This window comes from Pithys albifrons, chromosome Z, assembly GCF_047495875.1.
Source record: "Pithys albifrons albifrons isolate INPA30051 chromosome Z, PitAlb_v1, whole genome shotgun sequence".
NCBI lineage: Eukaryota > Metazoa > Chordata > Aves > Passeriformes > Thamnophilidae > Pithys > Pithys albifrons.
The window spans coordinates 35,526,913-35,548,590 of record NC_092497.1 but is presented as its reverse complement, the minus strand read 5'-3'; the positions used below and the strand labels follow the sequence as shown (position 1 = coordinate 35,548,590).

Below are 21,678 nucleotides of genomic sequence, written 5' to 3'. Positions count from 1 at the left end.
GCTACGCTGCCGCCGGGGCCCGGCAGCGGCCCCTGCTGCCGCCCTCTGCCCCGCACCGCCCTTGGAAGGAACCGTTCGGCGTGGAACGGCTGTGATGCTGAGAGGCGGTGGCATCTCCGAGGGGACGGGCAAGCCCCAGGGGCGGTGGGTTCGCTCCGAAGCCACCTGCTCGACACATGCCTCATGGCGCCCAGCACCGGCCCCGAAATGCCGCCTGCACCAGCAGCACTGCGTCACCGTCAGGCCCGGGCCCGCCCCGGGGGACCTGCAGGCCCCGCCCCGCCCCGCCTCGGGCCCGGCCCCTCCCGGCGGGGCGGGACTGGCGTGGGGTGGGGGGCGCGGCGGGGCGGGGCTGGGCGCGCCCTCTCGGCGCGCGCCTGTCTGCGCCCAATCTCCGCCTCCGCCGGCGGAGCCGCGTCCCGGGGGCAGCGCGGGCGGCGGGAGACGGGCGGCGGAGCGGGAGCGGCGGGAGACAGGCAGCAGCTCCCGGGTCCTTGCCGCGCGTTGTCCAATACCCGGCAGCCCGAAGCGAGGAGCAACTGCGCTTTCCTGCCGTGGCACAACTAGTGCCTCCAACCTCGGAGTTTTTCTGAAGCAGCCGTCACACCGGGAGCACTTTTGGTAGAGGGAGCAGGAAGAGACCCCGAAATGACTTCCCTCCCGAGGCTCGACTGAAGGGGACTCACTGGAGTGGAACCGTAGTGGAATTTGGGTCTGGAGAGGAGTTGCTAACGTGTTGTTGGGGTTTTTATATTTTTTCTTTTTTTTTTTTTTGTTCTACCTGATCCCTCCCCTTTTCGCCCATCATTGGAAATGAACAAATTGCTTTTGCAATTCAGAAAGTAGAAATATTAAATACACCATCCCCCGGGAAGCACACATGTAGTAATGACAAAGGATTGCGAAGGACAGAGGCTCCGGTTTCCCAGAGAGATCCCCTAAAATGGATTACTAAATGGGACACTACATCAGCTAGTTGTCCTCTAGCTGCCCAGATACATGCACCGAAAAGGTACAGTACTCCCCCGTCCGTATTGCCTACCTGGTGTTTTGGGGTTGCTCGGAAGGAAAGGCTCCCGGGTCGCCCCGGCAGGCTCGGAAGGAGCGAGGGTGGTGTGATTTGAGTCCGGCTGCTGCCTTCTGTCTCGACATCGTTTGCAGCGCCTAGGGAGGAGGATAGGCGCCCGCAAGTGCACACGCTGCGCTTGCTGTTGCCACTTTCCCGGCATCTCGTGGCTTCGTCTTTCTTTTCTCTTTTTTTCCCCTCTCTCTTATTCTTCCCTCCCTCCTCTTCCCCCAGTTGCCTAACATGTTACCCTCCCTCCCCTAGCCCTTGGCATGGCTTGCATGCGCCGTGCTAGGGCTCCTCGCCTTCCATCCCCGAGCCCTGCTCCCCGGGGGTCGCGCCCGCCGGGGCACCGCGGGGCGCTGGGCAGTCGCAGGTCGCCGCCGGTGCCGAGGCCGCTGCCCGCGCCCCCCGAGGCCACCGGGCATCGTGTGGGGATGGGTGGTGGGGTCTTTGTTACAAGAACTATGTGGCCGGTCCGTGCAGAGGCGTAACCCCGCCGTCTCTCCTCTCCTGCGAGGTAGTTCGGTCGCGGCCGATGTATTTATTTACTGGTTTTTTTCCAAGGCTGGGACTGCTTTTTGAGGGAAGTGGCTGGGAACCGAGATAACTTCTTCTGTGGAGCAGCCCTCGGCGCAGCCGCGGGCTTTGTTCGCGATCGTGGGCCGGGGCCGCTGGCTCCCCTCATCGTCCTCTCCCTGTGGACAGTGGTCGCCATCCCCCCCGCCCTGGCTCCGGCCAAGGTGGGCTGCCAACTGCCCTCTCGCAGCCCTGAGGAGAAGGGTGTCACTGGGGCAGGGATGCTCCCCGCCCCTATCTGCCTGGCGCCACCAGCCTCTCCCCCGCAGGCCAGTGGCTCTGCCAAGCCCCTTCTCCTCGGCCGGGGAGCGCGGGCAGACGGGCTGGGCGAGGCCGGACCCCTTCGGGCTGGCCCGGCGGGCGGGCAGCATCGCGAGGCGGCCCAGCACTAGCCCTGCGGCTCCCGCGGCCCCTCTCCGACCCCAGGCCCCGCGAGAGCCGAGCGAAACGGTGGAAAAGAGAAAGTTTTTTTAAAGGGGAATAACAGGGCCGGCCCCCGAGGAGGGGCCGCGGGATGGCGGCGCCCCGCAAACGCCCCGCGCCGCCGCGGACCGGCGGGCCGACGGCAGGTCGCAGGGAGGCTGGGCGGGGACCGGGAGCGGAGCTCCTTAGTGCTGGTGATGCCGAGGAGGGGACAGGATGCTGCTGAGGGGAAAGGATGCTGAGCACGAAAGGAGTAATTTCCCCCTGCACACATAGATAACTCGTCCCCTCATCTGCATGGGCCGGGAAGGCTCCCGGCTGAGGGCAGGGTGCGCTAGCAGGCTGAACCTCCATCTGCGGTACGGTGGCGACGCGGCGCCGAGGCACGGCAGGCGACGGCGGGGGCTCGAACAGCCGTTGGGGCGATCGAGGGTCAGCACCGCCCTTAGCTTCCTCGGCCGAGAGAACAGTGAAAAGTTTGGGTCTCCATCACCCGTGGGAAAAGTACCTGCGTCTTACGAAGGCTCGACCGTGCCCCCGCCCCTTCCTTAGTGCCTGGCTGTCCAAGGAAGGCGTTTCTCGGGGGTGGCCCGGACGGCGTGTGGGTAGGGGGCTGGCGGGGGAAGCAGGACTGAGACTGAGGTTACACCCCGGTCAGTTGCAGGGGAGATGCCCTTCTGCCACCGGCTCTCTCCTGCTTGGCTCATCTTAGGGTGAGTCACAAGGCGGCAGCTGCTGGGTCTTCCGTACGCAAATGGCTCTGTCTTTTTCTAACCTTGACCGTCTGTTCAGGGAGTATTTTCTTCTCCTGTTTCTCTCGCGAGCTAATTGCTGCTTTTAAAGTTTGTAAACATGCACGCTTGTGCTAGCGTCAGTACAGCGCGGATGTTTGGCTGATACAAAGAATTATTTCACTAATAGAACGGCAAAAAATAAAGGCTTTAGTTAGGTCTGTGATAAATTGTAAAAGATGCTACTTCCTGATACTGAAAGGTGAATACTTCATTTTCCAAAGGAGCACACACAACGTGCAGGTGTTGTAAATGACGAAGTGCTGAGTCTCCACAACCATTTTCTGTCACAGGCTTGCACGAGGTGACTTATTGTTTGACAAAGATTCCGCTCACTTGTTTTATATCATCCAGCAACGATATTAATTATTAAGTTGACCTCCAAGACAGTAGCTAAATGTGTGATTTTCCCACTGTCTTCACAACGATTAATTCAGTAACTGATTTTGCTGTGCATTTAATTTAAGTGTGACCCAGTGATTCTTATCCAAGTAATTTTTACTACGTGAGTAAATCCTCTGGCATCAATGTCATGAAGTCCAGTAGAGTCAGGTTTTTTTAATCAGAATTCATGCAGATTTTGAGCAATCTGTGGCGTTTCTCTCCAGGTAAGTTTTATGTACCTATTACTATGTTTAGGATTTCCTTTGCCATTTCAGACCAGAAAAGCAAAATGATCTTGCTGTGATTAGCTTTTTTCCCCCTTTTCTTTTTAATGAGATTATTCTAGTGTATTGTGAAGAAATTTGGGTCTGCTCAGCAAACCCCTTTCTTCATTGATTTGCCTCATACATGGTTGAAAGGAAATACCTGCTTCAGTGAGATTGGGAAGGTTTGTGATTATTAAAGAAGTACAGATGCCAAGATGTTTAGCTGTGTAAGGTATCACTTTGTCTAATAGGAGCCTAGTTTTAATATGGTAGCTCTCATAAATTATATGACCAAGAGAACTAACTCTCTTTAAAGCCAAACGTTTTCCTACATGTTAAAAAGTTGATTTCCATTCTCCACCACTCTTTGTTGGAGAAAATATCTCCCTTTTATGGAAGTTTAGTTCAGGAGCAGAATGCCTAAATGAGATTCTGTCTAAATGCTAAACAAAATTTAAAATAGTAAGTAATACCCTAACATATATTTGTAACATTTGCTTTTCATATAATAGGAATCAAATGTTTGAAGCATGGGTGAATGCTTTCAGGGACTATGAATTATACAGTCACAGATGTTCTATGTACTCTCAATTAGTCTACTTGAAAATTGTGTATTCTTACTTCATGGTAAAACCCACCCTACCAGCTGAAATCATACCAAAAAATAATTGAGCACTGACATTTATGAGAAACATGGTTAGCTAATATTTTTAGCTGCTTGAAGATGAAAGTGAATATTAAATATTAACCATAGTCCACTTTTAATGTTTTTAAATAGAAGATTGCAGTTCATGGGGTTTAAGACTGAAGGAGGTGGATTGTGCTAAGGGTGAAAAGTTGCCTTCATTCCTTTTTTGAAAAGAATAAAAAAAAATGGAGAGAAATCAAATTAATGACCTGTGATAAATCCAGACTAGAACTGTTTGCATTTAAAAGGAAGTAGGTGATTGTGAACTTGCTTGTGTATGTTTTGGGAAGAGAAGGGGAAATTTGTCATTTTGTTTTGAAGAGCCTTACATAAATACACATGAAAGGAGTTCACATGGTTTACAGCAGGGAAGACATAAAATGTTTCAGGATTAAATTGACCTGAGCTAATACATGCCTTACATCCAACTTGTTTGCAAGAGCACATTGTTATACTACCCAAACAAATGTTTTGTGTATAGTACCTGACTCCCACAAGCTATAGCAGAGTGCTGAAAACAAACAAGCCAGTAAATTCTGGAAAACAACAATCAAATTATATTACACAAAGTATATGCTAGAGAAAAGTTGAACCATACTAAAACAGAAGTTTTCATTATCCTGATTTGATACAGATGCTGCAATGTTTGACTTCCTACTATTTATTGATGAAGTAAATCTTTAGCCCTTATCTTTCCTAGTCTCATTCACCCAAGTAAGCTTTGCTGACCCAGAAAAATCTTGCTTGCCTGTATAATGTTCTGAGAATAAAGACAGTTGCTGAAATATTACTTAAATGGGAACTTTTCTCCTTGTTAAACCCCAAACCGAAAATACTATTCTTTGCTGGGAATCAATACTTGTTAAGTACCTGAAGCTCTGGATGGCCCTTTAATGTTAAATCAGACCTAGGTTTGTGCGTCATGGAGCAAGTCATGTCTGACAAATTGTGACAAGCTTTGCTTGACAAGGCAACAGAAAAATAAGGAGTAAGGAATGCTTTTTTTTCTTGACCATTTGAGCATTTTATGCTCATAAATTCTGAGTATCAGGATTACTCTGAGGTGGGTGAGACATTATGGCAGTAAGATACACTCAGTAGCACAGTCTGACTGCTGATCAACAGCACAGTTATATGAACGGCGTTCTAAGGCAAAAACTAGCAGCTGGGGGAAAGCCTGGGCCTGAGCCTGACAAGTGGTCTCTAAAGGAGTATTTTTATTTTTGTCCTGGTGCACCAGTCTCTTGAGTGAGGAAGAGCTTTGGTGTGTGTAGGGTCTGTGAAGACAGAAGTGGACTCGGTTCAAGTGCAAATCTGACAGAGTGGAGTTTATATGTCTGTATTTTCATTATGTGCTATGTAACCTATGACCATGGAAATAACTGAATGCTTAGGCTTATACAGTGTTAAGGGATCTTTTAATTGTCCGTGGTAAAAATCGCTTTGGTTTGGGGTCTGGATTGCAACATGGCAATATGGCAGCACATCTCCAAGGCACAGCTCTAGGATTTAAAGGGAAGAGTGCCACCTACTGTGTTATAATTATAGATATTGCACCTCCCATGTGTCTTGTGGTGTTCCCAAGCTGCTCATGTGTCTATTTTGTTTCAGCCACTGGAAGATGTGAAAGGATTCAAAATTAAATATGGTATGGGAATGGCAGGAGAAAAAAAATAAAGAAGCAGTCTGCACCTACAAAATTATGGTATTCTGGAGGTCTTGGCTGGGGTTATTTGAAAGACAGGCATACACAGAGACATTTACAGCTTTTATCACTTCAGACTTTTACAGGCTGCTAACAGTTAATAGTGGGGGCCCTGAAAACAGTGAAGGGGATGAGAGATCTATGCTTCCCTGCATAAAATAATCATGTTCTCAGCTTTTGTGGACCAGATGAATATAAATAAGGCTAACAGATTTATGCCTTCTGAAATCTAAAGTTTAACTTCAGCTATAGTTTAATAAAAAAAGGAAGAAGATTTTTTTTTAAGAACAGTTTTCAAAAAAGAAGAAAAAAAGGAAAACCCAACATGAATTTTCCTGTATTTTGCTGCAAAACCTTATGAAGTCTCTTGCAATATCGAATTGTAGTTATCTGTTAGCCAAGAGGAGGGGTGTGCTATGCTTAATGTGCATACAGGGTCATTTTTGTATGAAAAGAATTTTTCCCAAAGCACCAAAGTGTTTCTTCAGTGGCTGAAACAGAGATCTAAAATGAAGCAGATAAACCAGCTATTAACAGAACTGCCAGTTGCTGTATCTGTAGAGTGAAGACATATGGTAATTCACTACATTCAGTGATGACCTTTCCTTTAAAAGTATTGTTAATAATAGGCACTTCTATATAAAGTATTTATACTACATAGTTGAAATTCATATATCATGGACTACTCCAGGCCATTTTTGGTTTTGGGGATTTTTTGGTTTTTTTTTAGCTACTGACAAAACTGCTACCAAGGAACTTTCTGTAGAAATATACTTCTGTAACATGCCTGAAGTTTTGAGTTTAAAAAGTTTCCAGGAACAGATGCACAGCATTGTTGCACATCATGTGGCATGGCATGTGTGCTGTCCTCAGTATGGGGAGGCCTTTGGCATCATCTCTCACTCTCTCCAGGTAGAACCATGTGTTGACTGCAGGATTGTACCCTTTCCATGAAACAGGCAAAAAAAAAGCATACCTGTGCTTTCATTTATGTTCTCTAACCAGTTTTCTTTTGTGAAAACTTTATGAAAGTGGAAAAAAAATAATATTTTTGTTATACCCTTTCACCTTAGTCTGAGGCCATCTAGTTGGCTAAGAACTACTACACTAAGTACTTTTGCTGGAGATAGTAACAGAGGTTCTGTTATGTGCTTAAAACAAAAAGGTATTCCTAACCATCATTAATTTTACAATGACCCTGACAAACTCTTGGGGCCTTCTAATAATGAAAATGTATAGAGACAGATATGGTCGGGTGTTGCAGTTCAGCAGATGGAAAAAGTACTCTCCCTTAGGAATCCCCAACACAATGCGAAAAACTGCAGCTGAATATATTCCTGGCTGCAGCAAACATTATTTCTACTTTCTTATCTCTGTCTGCTCATTTTCGCTCAGATGTTTTATATATTGAGTATTCCTCATATGGCTTTGATAGTCAAATGGGAAATTTCTCATGTTGTTTCTGTTGCCTTTGTTCACGAACATTTATCCATTACTTGCATTTCAGGCAGCCATTCATTGAAATGTTAATGAGATTTTGAACATTTAATGGTTCCATAGTGCTTTTTTGGTTTTTGGAACAGAAAAAAAATGGTGGTTTTGTTGATGCCTTTTGAAATTTGTATTTTATTGGTAGATTGAGATAGATTCTATGCTAATTCCTCCTGCATTCCTGAATTATGGCCTAGTGAGGCACTGTCACTGGGATCTTCATCTATTAATCATGGAAGCTGCTTTCTTATTCGGTTGCCATAGTTTCAGTGCCTCAGATAGTGTTGGGGTGCCTTGGGAAAAGCTTGCGATACATTCGGACTTGCAAGCCTTGCAGTTATTTTGGCAGTAGAAGAGCTCTGAAGGAAGAGAGAACAGCATCCAACATTATTCAGAGCTGGATTAAATGCGGAAACTTCTGGATATGTCTCTCTGGACCTTGTTATGTGAATGTCCAGCTGATATTTACTCCCAAGGTTTGCTTTTTGTTTTGTCTTGCTGGTAAAATTGTACACTTCAGAGACTATTGGCTACCTCTTTGCATTGTAAGAGCAAGAGGCTTTTCATTAGTTCTTCTGATAAATTGTTGGGTAAATTAGAACATTTCTAAGTAATCCAGGTAATTTGTTCTGCATTCCCTTTTAACTTAGTTACATACGACATCATATCCTGTTTGAGACAGTTCATGTTTATTCTTACTTTTAATAAAATTACAATAAGAGCCCTTTTATTACCTGCAAAGCAGCTTGAATTACAAAGTCAAAAAGGGGAAATAAACTTTTTTCAGACAGAAGTAGTGCTCTTTCAGCACTATGTTGGCATTGGCAGTATTTTTTTAAAGGTATTTCAATATTTCTTCACAAATTCAGTATTAAAACATACATACTTTCAGAAATGTAGTTAGTAATACCCTTATGGATGAAGGAGAAAAATTGTAAAGTAGTAAATACGACTAACAGGAAAGTAGCTAGAAAACAGACTTGTCGATGTAGTGCTCAATATTAATTATCAGTTGTGCATAATATAAAATAATACACAAAATATATTTCACTAAGCAAATAATGTTTTCATTTTTCTTTTCCCATTGAGAAAAAAGTTTTATCACTTCTGTGTGAGCAATAGTAAGCCACATATTTTAGCAGATATTTAAATCCCATTTATTCTTTTCTTCTGGATTTTACAGTGTCTGCAGAATCATGTGATTTCCTTCTGGTTCTGATGAAGCAATTTAAGTCTTGTACAGATAAGCTTCATGTACTTTCTGCTCAAAAAATAATAAAAACAATAATAAAAAAGCGCCAGCCTTAACTATTCAAATCAGTCAAAGTTAGTGTTAAAAAGCTGTGCAGTTTAGATTAAAGAATTCAGTATGATTGGAACTAATCTAGAAAATTAGCCACTTTTTTACTTTCAGATGGTTAGGGTGCACTTAAAGATGAGCTTTCAAGCATCCGCTTACGACTTTACTACCCAATCTTGTTAATTTTTGAAGTGACATCAACAAGCAGATTGAGAACATGTGCCTGTTGTACATAATCCACCCGCAGGAGTCTTACAAACAGAAAAAATGGAAGTCCGAAAATTTCACATGAATTTTAAAACTTTGTTCGTAGCTGCACGCCAAATCTGTATTTGTAATTTTATACTCTCACATAGTATGGAAGTTCTGGTTTATAGTCTGGCTTTTGCATACTCTGTTGTATACAAATATTTTACATGAAATTAATCTTGCCCTTTTTCTAGGTAAACTCACAATGTGCATGTATCTAGTAGACTGGCAATCTGACAGGATAGAATAAGATGTCCTGATCATTTTGCAGTTCCATTTGGAAGAGTGGGGAAGTAGTGATTAAGTAAGAAAATTGTTAAAGTGGGGAAATATCTTGGTTTGAAAGCTGTAGAGGTACATTGTGTTTTTCTTCTTAGAATTTATTGTACTTCTTTTAATTTCAGGTTAGGTATAGAATCTCCTGGTATAGAAATTAATTTAAGCAGTTCTGTAAGGTACATTCTTTAACACTGATGATTTTTTAATCTTGTAATTTATTTTTTTACCTTCAGGAAACAGAGAAATGAGTGATACATCAATATAACAAGCCAGTCATGTTCATGTTGGAGATTAGGAAAGAATTTGCACTGAACACTTCAGCAACAAGCCCTTACTCCATTTAGAGTTTAGTATAGAATTATAGAATCTTTTAGGTTGGAAAGGACCTCTAAGATCGAGTCCAACCCTTAATCTAACACTGCCGAGTACATCACTACACTGTATACCTAAGTGCTACGCCTATATATGTTTTATATACCTCTGCCCAACTTTTAAAAACCTGAGTCACTGACTCAGCCACTTCCCTGGGAGCATTGTTGTTTCAGTTTATTTATGGTTGACAATAAAAGTTCTTCTGCATCCCCAAGCAACTGAATCAAATGTACTTATCCAGAAAAAAAATAATTTCTGGGAAAGTAATTGTTGTATTTGTGTCTTTTATGCAATGTTACAGCGTTTGTTTTGCAAATCTTGCACATCTTACCATCTGAATATTGCTGGAAGGCTGAACCTTGTCTTGGTCTGTGTGCTTATGGACAGACCTGAGAGAGAAAAGAGTTGTCCCCTATTCAGCCTCAAAGCTCCCTGGGTGCGTGCAGCTGGTCACCAGGTGTGGGAAGAGCACACAGTGGTCCTTTGGAGTGGGTGGGTGGGGAAGAATGACTGGTGGGCAGCTGGAGCACTGGCTGCATGCCTGATGTCCATAGGAAATGCTGTGGTTGCAGTCTGCACGGCCCAGGAGCATACTGCTGCATCATGTTCCAAAATGCCACAGCAAAGAAAAAGATGGGATGAAATGCCTTTTCTGCCAGTTGCTCTATGCTTTTTGTCGCTTGATGGCAAAACAGGCTGAGTCCCATGGGATAATCTTTCTTGAGTAGTACTTCACACCATGAGCATGGCTAAATGCAGCCTGGTATTTGATTCAAAATGCCTCTTGTTATATAGAGAGGACTAGAGGCTATTTAGTTGCAATCTTGAACCTTGGGTCATAATCCTTATAGTACTGGCTTTTCTTCATAGCTCTCTAAAGAAAGAAGGGTATCCTGAATTAAAATCAACTGTTGAATTTATTTTCCTGTATGAACAGATTTTGTTATACGAGTATAAACTTCTAATAGTATTCAACCTACTGAGTAATTTGTACTCATTAATTACAAATGTACAGCTTTTGCAGTTAAAACTTACTGATCCAACACGTATTAAATCAGAAACGACCACAGTTAAATTGAATTTTAAAAATTTTGCTGTAGTCTGTTATATGATAGGAGGGCGATTATGTAACATGTCTTTTAAGAACTGTGTCCATGAAGAAAGTCTTGCTTTTCTAGAAATACTTGATGCAGATTTTTCATGAAGAAGCAAGAAGACAAAGTTTACTCTAGTGATTTTTTGGGATGTTTTGGTTTTTAGTTGTTTCTATTTTTCCCTCTGATGAAATTATTCTTGAATTGGATTAGGGATTTGTTTTTCTTTAAAAAGAAATTAAAAACTGAAACCTTAAAGAGCTGTTGTGGGAAAAGGAAAGATTTTTGCATGAGCTACTACACTTTTGCATTATTATCTGCAAGGTGTTTCCTTTTAATTCTATTGTAGGGAAGTTCATCCTGTTCAGATACACTGATTAATTCCATCACGAGACACATATATTGCAGGGTGGTGTCGTCTTTTTTGCTTTATCCTGTTCTAAGCATAAGACCTAGACATACTGCCAGAACACTTCCTTTCCCAAGATAAAAACAACAAAAAAAGGGAGATCCTGTTCTCATTCAACAACATGTGTAATACAAAAGGCAGATTTAACCAACCTGGAGCTAATGGCCTGAAGGTGTGAGATGAAGGCTCTTGACTGTCTGGATGACTGTGAGAAAAATTCAGTTTTGATTTTCAAAACATACTTCTTAAAAGGACTACATGCATGTGTTAAGTATCTATCAGAGAAAAACTTTGAAAATATGAGGCAAACTGTGGAATATAGTAAGTTCTCTAACACATGAATTCTAATTCCTTTTCAATGCACCTTTTGCATTTATTACAATTTTTTTGTGGTCATCTTTGTCATAATCTCTCTTGCTTAGCTGAAATCCTGAAGGTAGCATCATTTGCAAAAAACCCAACCAAACAAATAACACCCAACTCAAGCATTATTTATGTGAGAGAGGTAATTCAGCCAGGCCCTTCTTGGTAACATGTTAGTAGAATAAATGCTGCTGATGTGCTGAAGAGCGGTGGAAAAGCTGGAACTGTATAATGATTACTAATATCAGAGAAGTGGTCTGTAAGAATGTTTGCATTGAATCACCTTGAATAGCAAATCTGTTCATTAGACTTTTTTTCCTTCCTTTTGTTTTTTTTATTTCCTCCCCTCCCCCCATAAATGGTCAAGAATATGGTTTAGTTTGAAGCAGATAAAAGAATTCATTGTTATAACAGTCAAAGAACTTCAAGAACTTTTCAAAACCTGGATCCTCTACACAAATGCTTACACCACTGTGTTTTTTAGGACTAATCCTGACCTTCCCCTTTATGCCAGGCTCCAAATATTGAAATATCTGAATTCCTAGCTTAAAACTATTCAAACAAATCTTCTTAGTTTACATGAATATTTCATCAGAATCAATTACATTGCTTATGTAATGTGCACTTATGTAATAAGTGTAGAGGGCCTGGGCAGAGACAAGAAAATATGGATTAGAAGGGTCTAACTGTTGATCTGTAAGCATCAACCAAAAAAAAAAAAAAAGAGGACTAACAGTTTTGCTTCAGATTGCATATTTTTGCCAGGCATGGAATTTGTCTACAAAAGTAACCGCTGGCCTGTCCATATTGGTGACATAAAGCTTGCTGATTTCATTAGAAGTCATTAATTACTGATTTTGTTGTTGTTGACAAAATTAACTCATGAGCTCAAAATATCAACAACAACAACAATAATAATAGCAGCAAAACGCTCAAGAAGGCATTGTACTGTGACGGCATCTGTAAACTGAATTGATATTTTAGCTTCAAAGATTCTAGTACTGGAAATTTTTCAACAGCAAACCAGCAGAGAATGTGTTAGTAAGGGGGGCTGGATTGCTACTTCGCAGCTGCACTGCCTACTTCTAGGAGCCGGCTGCTCTAACAACTACCCGCATTTAAATAGCAGGATTGTGTAAGAATGAACACAACACACTTACCAAAATACATTTATGGTGGGGAGAGCCTTAAATATTTCAGCGGGTGGAATATACTGGGAGAGAATCTGTTGCATTTTCACTAGACTGCGTGTCAAGTGTTGGAAAGAGGAAAAGTAACTTTTCTTACTGTTGGATAGTAGCCTTAGAAATTGCTACAAGTTTCAAGAGAAAAGACCATTCACCTTTTGACACAGTTTCTAACTGCAGAGGTAGTGTATTGACTGGAGAAAAGGAAGAGCTTTGATCACATGTTTTTGATACTGAAAGTGAGAAGCGCTTCTCTAATTTTTAAAATTTTCCGACAGTCTGTTTAACATTGGCTGTTTGGGTTGTGAAAACTCTTGGGGAATGCGCCGCTCGTTTTCCTTTGCATGTCGCCTGCCCTCTAGTGTTTAAACAGCTCAGTGCAGGTGTCTGGGTGACAACGGAACAATGAAAAACATGGAGTTAGAACCACGGGATGATGGGCACAAGCCATGTTCGTCAAAGGCACTGATTTTGCCTCTGTGTATGTGGGTTGCCTTGCTGTTTGCAGTCTAAGAAGCAATATAGTTTTCAGCTTTCTTATACAGAGGCACAGACATCAGAAAGTGGGTTAGCCAAACTGATGTGCAGCAAAGCTCTAGGAGTGATATCAAAGCGGTGGATAAAGGCCATAATGCATATGATTAAAGTGAAATATGCTGCCTACACAAGGAATTGCTAGCAAGCTTCTTTCACAGCTTTCGTGTCTCAGCTCTGCTTTTACAGAAAATAAATTCATGTTTGGTTTCAGTGGGTGTGCTGTTTTCCTCAGCCCTACAGGATAGATAAGACTGTCAAACTATACAAATGCAACCAACTGAACACAAAATAATACAATTTGCACTGAGCAGAAACAGCAGCTGTGCTTATTAGCAAAAGGGTGTACCAAATTCTCTTGGTCTATCTTGAGCTTCTCTCCTCTTACTATTTAGTTTTTCAGTATTCATAAAAAAGAGATGGTATATGCTAGGTTAAGCATAGAAGCGTAGATTAAGCTAAGGCAAATTAGTTGTTTGGTTTGGGGTTGGGGTTTTTTTGTTGGTTTGTTTTTTTAGGTTTGGGGGTTTTTTGTGGGTTTTTTTGGGTTTTTTGAGACAAGGGAAGAGAGAAAGATATTCCATGTCCTTAACACAGTTGGGGTTTTTTTTCTTCCCTCTTCAAACAGGAGGATAGAAATTGCTTCAAGCCTTTAAATAGTTCCTGGCAGTAATTTTACCACATCCCCTTGTTCCTATGAAGTATATTTTCTGTAGCTTTAAAAAAGTATTTAAATACTCTCATGCTTAAAGGGCTACCAGAATTAGATAAAGTTTTTGCAAGACACAGAAAAATAGATTGCAGCAGCTGTGTTTTCCCAGTGCTTAGAAAAATAAAGAAATAGTAATTCAAGTAATTCCTTATTAAGAAAGGCGTTTAGAAATCAGCTGCTCAGTTGATCCACAAATCTAAGGTAATTTTAATTTTCAGTTTTCCAGTTAGGTTTGTTTGTTTGTTTTTTATTTTATTGAGAAATACTGTTCATTTGGATTGGAATTTTGCCTCAGGTCAGTCCCATGTGAATTCAGTGCTTATCTCAAACCCTTTCGTTTGTCTTTCTTGAGACACAGTATCTTTCAGTCCTTTTTTCCTAACAATAGTCATATCATGGATTCAGGGAATGTAAAATGCAGATTCTGAAAGTCATTCTTTTAGCCATCCAAAAGTGGCTTTTGCTTAAGGACTCAAGCCCAAGTGCTCTAGTCTTAACAAAAAGGACTTGTGAGGGTTAGCATGTTTTGGGGATTTGTTGGTCTGGTTGGTTGGTTATTTACTTCAGAGCAAGATACTCACGGAGGAAGTTTTATGTTTTAGAATCACACTGCTCCTACTCCTGCTGAATTCTTTAGATCCACATAGGCTAAGAAATCAGCAGAAGGGCACAGCTGGCTGCTCAAGATGCCTGTGCTCACACATGTTGATTTTGGGCCGCTTGTGCTTAAAACTTCTCTGTGTTTTGCTCTCTCCCTGAATCTATCTTATCATACTACAGTGGCTTCCTATCTGGGGAAGACCTTTCTAAAAATGTAGCATATTTGTGTTTGTATCCTGCAATTGCTCTATGGACAGATGCTTCCTTCTGACCTGAGTTCATACCTTTGCCACTCAATCCACACCTCAAGTCTTAGATCAGTCATGCAGCTGACATTGTGTATAGCAGAAAAGTGATGTGTTCACAAAGAAAGCATTTAGTTCTTAAGTCTCATATGATCAGGTCTCAGTTCTTAAAAAAAATAGCAAGTTGAGTGTTGAAATGTGTCATGACTAAAATGTCTAGAGACTTAGAACCGATACAACTCAAATGGAAATATAAATAAATCAGCTGTACCAAAAGACTTTTAAAAGACTCTAGCTTTCTTTTCCTGGCTACATGAAAATGTTGCATTGGAAATGCATTGGTGATATGTGGAAGTTTATCTCCAATTAAAGATGGTGCCTGATTTCTTCACTCACAGTTTTTACCTGATGGTAAACCAAACTTTATAGACCAGGCAGTTGTTTATGTAGATTTCTGCTTTGCGCAAGCTCATAACTTCAGATGTGGAATAAGTCTGGAAGCCTTCAGTTTTTCTCAGAGGAGACCACAGACTCTGTAGGTATCTGTCCCAAGCTCACCTCAATAGCCCATCTCAATATCATTGAACAGTGCGGAAAATAGAGAGGTTGTACACTGGAGCGTGTATTGGATTTTCAGGATGACAAGCACAAGTCATCTTTCCAAGAGTGGTGCCTCAGCAGCCCTGGCTCTGTAGACAACATGCTGCCAGCTCCAGCTTAGGTCTCACTGATTCAGACAAGGAAAGCTGCTTTGTGCAACAGTGTGGTGAAACCAGAGAGAATTAAGCATAAGTGCCACTGAGTGACAAGATGGCTCACACTAACTAGACTATCTTTTAAGAATTAAGTGAAATACTCTATAAAATATTATAATAGACTCTAATGATGGAACCTGTGATCTCCCAAGAACATACGGAGTATTCCTACCAATAACAGTGAAACAGGGTCACTCTCTTTGACCATGGTGTAGGTTTAGAAAATGCTAGAATATCTTGAAGTCAGTGCCATTATTCTCTGCTTAAAACTCCATTACAAATCTATGTTATAGTGTGACATATAGAAAGATAAAACATATTTCTGGAACCTACAGAACTAAATGGAAAATTTAAGAATGAGATGTCTCCCCTAACTACAGGAAAAATTCTCACTTTTTATCAGTTTGAATGAAAGCCTTTTCTTGAACCTTGTACCTCATACCTAATGTATATTCTCAGCCTTAACTCAGCAGGCAAAAGATGAGAAGCTGTGTTGTCCTGCTTAAGGATAGATTGGAGGAGAATAAGTCGTAGAGAATTTATCTACTTCAATATTTGTGGTGTCTTTGAAGTGCTAATAATATTTGTTAAAGTTTACATATATCAGGTTAATGCCTGCTCTGTGAGCTTGCAAGAGAGATTGCAAGCTATGAATAATTTGCCGGGTTTTTTTATCTTTGCCCATAGGAAAACTACTAAGATGGTCCTGGTTGAGGTATCACTTTATCTTGTCCACTTTTTTCTTTTTTTTTTCCTGACTGAAGTTTTGCTCAAAGTATTTCAGTAATGAGAAAGATACTTTTGATAGGTGCTCCCCAGTTAATTAAGTTGAAGTTCAATTTTTGGAGGCATGTCAGTGCTGTTGGTAATCTCTCAAAAATGTTATCTTTGAAAAAATAGCACCATTACTAAGTCAACAAGAAACCCATAAACCTTGAAATTATGAGTGGCTGCAGCAGTTGTATGATATTGCTCTTGCTAGCTCCCAGCTTACCCCCAAGTGATGGGAAAACCACTGATATGTTAGAGTAACTTCTAAGAAAAAATGGGTATAGATAACAAGGAAAGTAGCTGTAAGGTCAAGGCTGAGGGGAGTAGAACGTTTCTGGAACCTGAGGGATTAATGAACTAGCTGTAGGTATATAGTCAGATGGGTACAGAAGAATAGCTGAAGTGCCAAATTAGAGGAGGTGTCTCGGTTTGAGGCGAAAAAACCAAAATGTTTTACCCACAAGCAGGGGAGGGGCCTCCTCCACAATAATCACACCACTCTTTATCAAATTTAAGAAGAGGAATTTTAATACAAGAAGGATAACTGCTATATATATATATATATATATATATATATATATATATATATATATGTAAACAGACTAGTACAACCCACTTCCCCAACACCACAAGAGAGGGAAAAAAAAACAAACCAAAAGAAACAAAACAACAACAAAACCCAGCAGGTTTTTTTCTCCGGGAGAAAAGGTTATACTTAAGTGTCCTTGTCACAGCCCGGCTGGCTGCAGAGTGAGTTTCAGTCTCTCTCCAGCGAAACAGACGAGCAGTGGGCTTTCAGATGGACTCAGTCTCTTCCCCCTGTGTTCCCCGTCCAAGAATCAGAAAAGGTACGAGCAACCAGCAGCAAATCCAAGGCAGGTAGCAACAGCAGCACGGCACGAAAAGTAGTCCGAGGTGGGCAGCGGCAAGACAGCCAGGAAAAAAAAACCCCAGCAGTAACCAGCAGAGCAGCCTGCCTCCTTCGAGCCCCCACTCCCCCGTTCCGCCGAGCCAAGACTCCTGAGAAATCCAAAAAAAAAAGAAACCAAAAGAGACAAACCTGCCCCCACCCCAGCCATCAACAGTTAACTACTTCTTTTGTTAACCGCTGGCCTGGGCAGTTAAGTGGCAGGGGAGAGAATTTACATAATAATCCCAAACTACAACAGGAGGGGAGAGCAGGATGGAAGCATTCTCTGCCTTACAAACCATAAGTATGCTGTGGGACAATTCCTTTCTGATGAGCTGTCACCATCTAAAGTATATATGAAGCTTGAAGTGGAAAAAACAGATGGCACATGGGAGCTCAAGTGACATCGTTTGTCTCTCTGCCTGATTTCTTTATCCTTCGTACAGAATTTGGTGGTTGGAGGAGGAAAAAAGCCCAGATTGGATTATTCTTCATCCCCACACTCTTCTGGTAAATCTCACGTGACTCTGTCAGATTCTGTCACAAGCTATTGGTAAAGAAGGTTTTCCACCATTGTCAAGGACTTCATGTGACTGGCTTGGCGAGGTGTTTTCTTCTTGTGGGGAAGAGAGATTGACACATAGCAATGCAGAGATAAGAGGCACTAAAAACAAGTATGGTAAGCAATTTTGTTGTTCTGTCTTGGGCAAAGAGGTGGAAGGATGCTTTCCAAGATGTGCATTTCAAGGGAAGCTGATAATGGACTGTGTGATATTCTTGACAGGCCAGTGGTGAGCTGACATGTTTGCAGCCATGAGGGAAAGGTATTACCCTTTGCAGCTGACTGATCAGGTGTCTGGAACATGTTCACAGCTTTTGGCCAGTTTCCAGTGAAATAGTAAAGCTTCCTTTAAAAAAATCCTTACATCTGTCTCTGTTCAGGAAAATCATTGGTAGCCTCATTGGAGAAGAAAAAGCATGGCTGAATACAGAGGTTAAAATCCCTAAAAATTTGATTTTGATATATTATACATTCTTAAAAAATAGCATGTTTTGTTGAAGAAAGGGATTTGTGGGTAGGAATGTGAGAGATGGGGTGACTCTGGAGGCAGGAGGCCTCTGGCTCTGTGCTGGACACAAAATTCCTGCTGAGATGGGCAGGACTTGTATCTGTACAGACAACCAGTACAGGGTTGATCTTTGTAGTACGGGAAGGGTAACATCAGCACTAGGATTATTTTAAATGTGATTGTGCCACTGTGGCTATATCTACTAATGTGCCAGGAGCCATGTGAAGTTCAAAGACTCTTTTCCAGCTCCAAACCTAGATGTCCACAGAGGGAAAACCTGCTGATCTGGTTGCTCCAGAGTGAGCCAGGACTGTGTCATGCTAGCTGGGTAGTATCAGGAGGCAGGGCAGGGCAGGATGTGTGGTGACTCTGCCTGTATCGTGACGAACATAAGCAATCTGGTGTTTATCACAGGTCTTAAAATTAAAACCAAGTGTAAATAAAGAACCCTACAATTTGTGTAGTGATTTTGAGGAATTAAATCAAACCTAAACTGCAAGGGAAATACTCTTCTGCCATATTCAAACTTTGTGTACAGAACATTTCAAATAAATGCTCTGTAAAAATTATTTAATTCTGCTGTGATTATGAACTTGCGCAAACATGCTGTTTCACATTACTTTCTTAAATGAATTTGATTGGTAACAGCTGTGGCTCCTCTAGTCCCCCAGATTTTATTTTTTCAATAGAAAAGTGTTGAAGAAATCATCAAATTATTGTAAATTAAGATTTCATTTGTATATTAAGGTATAATGTGTTTGACAACATCCCAGCAATAATTAGATGGACACACTCCTTCTTGGAGAGGCTGCAATGAACTGCCTTTAGTTCAAAAAAGACAAACAGTCTTTTCAGTTCCTAGAGCACTCTATTAGCTGCTGTGTGCTGAACAAGTACTGAAATCTAACCAAATAATAAATGGTACTCCTCAGTGACAGGCAGTTTGACCCAGAAGCAGGCTGCCATGGCTGCTTTGTGAGCTATCCGCTCATGCCATGCAGACTAGCTGCAGACACTCATCCCCTCTGATGCACACATACATTGCATGTTTTCTTATGGTAGTGTGTGTTTACCATCTGTGACTGTGTGTGGTGCTCCATGAGACAAGACAATGCGACGCTGTAAACATGTGTTGTCTTTCCCACCTGTTCCTCCCACATGCAGAAAATGTACTAGGGACATGTTCTGCTGGTTGTACTCTATGCTGTTGAATCTGCTGTTTGGTTCTCTACTAAAGATGCCAAATCTCACTTTTAGGCATGGTGTGCTGCAGAGTTTCACCTGCATTAGAGGACCGACATCCCTGCCCCCAGCTCTGCCATCTACAGCTATTGCTGCCAGCACTGGCTGGCTTTCTGCATGTGCAACTTCTCTGCAGTCCTTGACATGACCAAGGGCTGCAGGCAAACTCTTCTATACAGCTCTTCTGCTAATGAGCTTGTCTGCTAATTAAATAAAAAGGCAAATTTGGCAATGTCTTTGATATTTATTCTCAGTGTGGACTTTTTGACTTGTTTAAGATTTCAAGGTGGTCTTGAGGGAAGAGATATGGTAAGCAATTACCAAGTTTGTATTATGCTTTATCAACATTAAAATAAAGTTTGTAAAACACTGTTTTGTTCCTTCTAAGACAGAGAATGCAATATAATTTTTAAAAAATATAAAGGTAAAGCTTAATCCAGACCAAACTTACAATACAGAACTAAAAACAAAACAACACAAAACAAAAACAAAAACAGAAAAAAACCCCAAAACAACAAAAATACCAAAAACCAAAACATGTGGGAAAGACATTGTTTAATAATTTTATGCATGCCACATGTGCTCCATGACATCCATGACAAATGACAGTCAGAGGTTAAATAGCATTTATTACACACTTTTGACTATCTTATATGTACTTTACTTCTTAATTCTCCCTCAAGATTACTACTAACCATTTCAGCCTTCTTGAACAACTTCAGGAGGCTGCTGTTTTGCTACAGGAGAAGAAAAAACAAACAAAATGGCAGTTGGAATAGGAAGGTTGCCTTTTTACTGAGGAAATGAAGAATATCCTACCTAAGCATATCTTTGGCAAAAGTAAAATATTTCTTTGCTGAGGTAGGAAATAGGTTTAAAGCTGAGATCCTCTGATCTGGTAGGGTGAGAGGCAGATGGCTGGATCCCCAGGTGATTTGTATCTGCTCACTCACTACTCCCATATCAAGCATCAGTGCTCTGCAGTACACAGAGCCAAAGATTTCCATACCTCCAAGGAGGAATGTGCTGCTTGCCTCCTGGTTGTGTGACTTACATAGGTATCAGAATGTATAGCATTAGTGTGACTAAAAAAACCCAAGACTGGGACATTTCGAGGTTTAGAATTTCTAATTAGTTTGTGGTTTTTCCTTTCTTCTTCTCTATCCATGTCTGTAGGTAGAAGCAAAGTAGCTTAAGCACTAAATATGGATATTCACAAAAATATGTGGAAAATGGCGCAAAGCCACAAGAGTTTAAAGTTGTGAAATGCTACAAGCAATTTGCAGTGCTTCTGGTTTTGTCTCTGCTCTGGAGATTTGTTCATGGTTTTTTCTAAAGATGGGATACCAAGGTAGGTGAACTTCTGGTCATAATGGCAGGGATCTCCATTCCAGTGTTCTGATGTTATAGAGAGATTTGGACATGTGCCTTTGTCTGCTTTTCAGCAAACCAGTTACTAGTGGAGTTTTTTATGCAGATTGAATGAAAAAAATATAGTGTTACTACTGTGGCTCCTTTCTGGGAACAGAGCAACAAAATAATAAAGGGAAAGTTGAGGTAAGCTAAAGAGCCACATTGGTAAATGCAGTAATTCCAGGAAAAAACAAAACAAACAAAAACAAAACAGCTTTCAGAACTCGTATCTGATTGTCATTTGTGTTGCATTTGAAAGTAGGAACCAAAGCTACTCAATAAGGGCTGACTGAGGAAAAAAAATGGAAAAAGTGAAGCTTGTTCTGAATAAACTGAGAGTAGTTCCACATCTAGCAATGACCCCCCCTAAAAAACCTGCTAAAGAGCTGGGAATTGGACTAGTAAATTTGCTTCAAATACATTCACTGTCTGGTGAACCAGTTTTCATCAGCACTGTGCCCACAGCAGCTAGATGCTCTTGTAAAAGCAAACTGACAAGGAACAGCATTTTTACCCCACTGCATGCAGACACCAGAGTGTAGAAATAGGAGTAGCATCATCACTGCTCAGTGTGCGGAGGTTTACCAGTTGACGCTTGGTGATATTTGCAGAACAAAAGCACAAAGCTCTGTCAGCATGGAAAAACTCTGCTATTCAGAGTCTTGTAATACACTCACTCCTTTGTTTGATGTACACTCCCTATTATTTCACCCCTTATATATGAAGGTCACACAAAAGTGATATTTATTGGTCCTATGAAATATTTCTGGAAATGAACTG

At 41.5% G+C, this 21,678-nt stretch overlaps 1 protein-coding gene across 5 annotated transcripts in view; it reads left to right on the top strand.

Annotated features, from left to right (window-relative positions):
• The first annotated feature begins 426 nt into the window (after positions 1 to 426).
• The window catches only part of SEMA6A (semaphorin 6A), a 126,440-nt gene continuing 105,188 nt past the window's right edge, over positions 427 to 21,678 (top strand). For all 5 annotated transcript variants that reach the window (XR_011699923.1, XM_071580518.1, XM_071580516.1 and 2 more), the window contains exon 1: positions 427 to 1,012. The gene's annotated coding sequence lies outside the window, so the exon portion shown is untranslated. The remainder of the gene's footprint in view (positions 1,013 to 21,678) is intronic.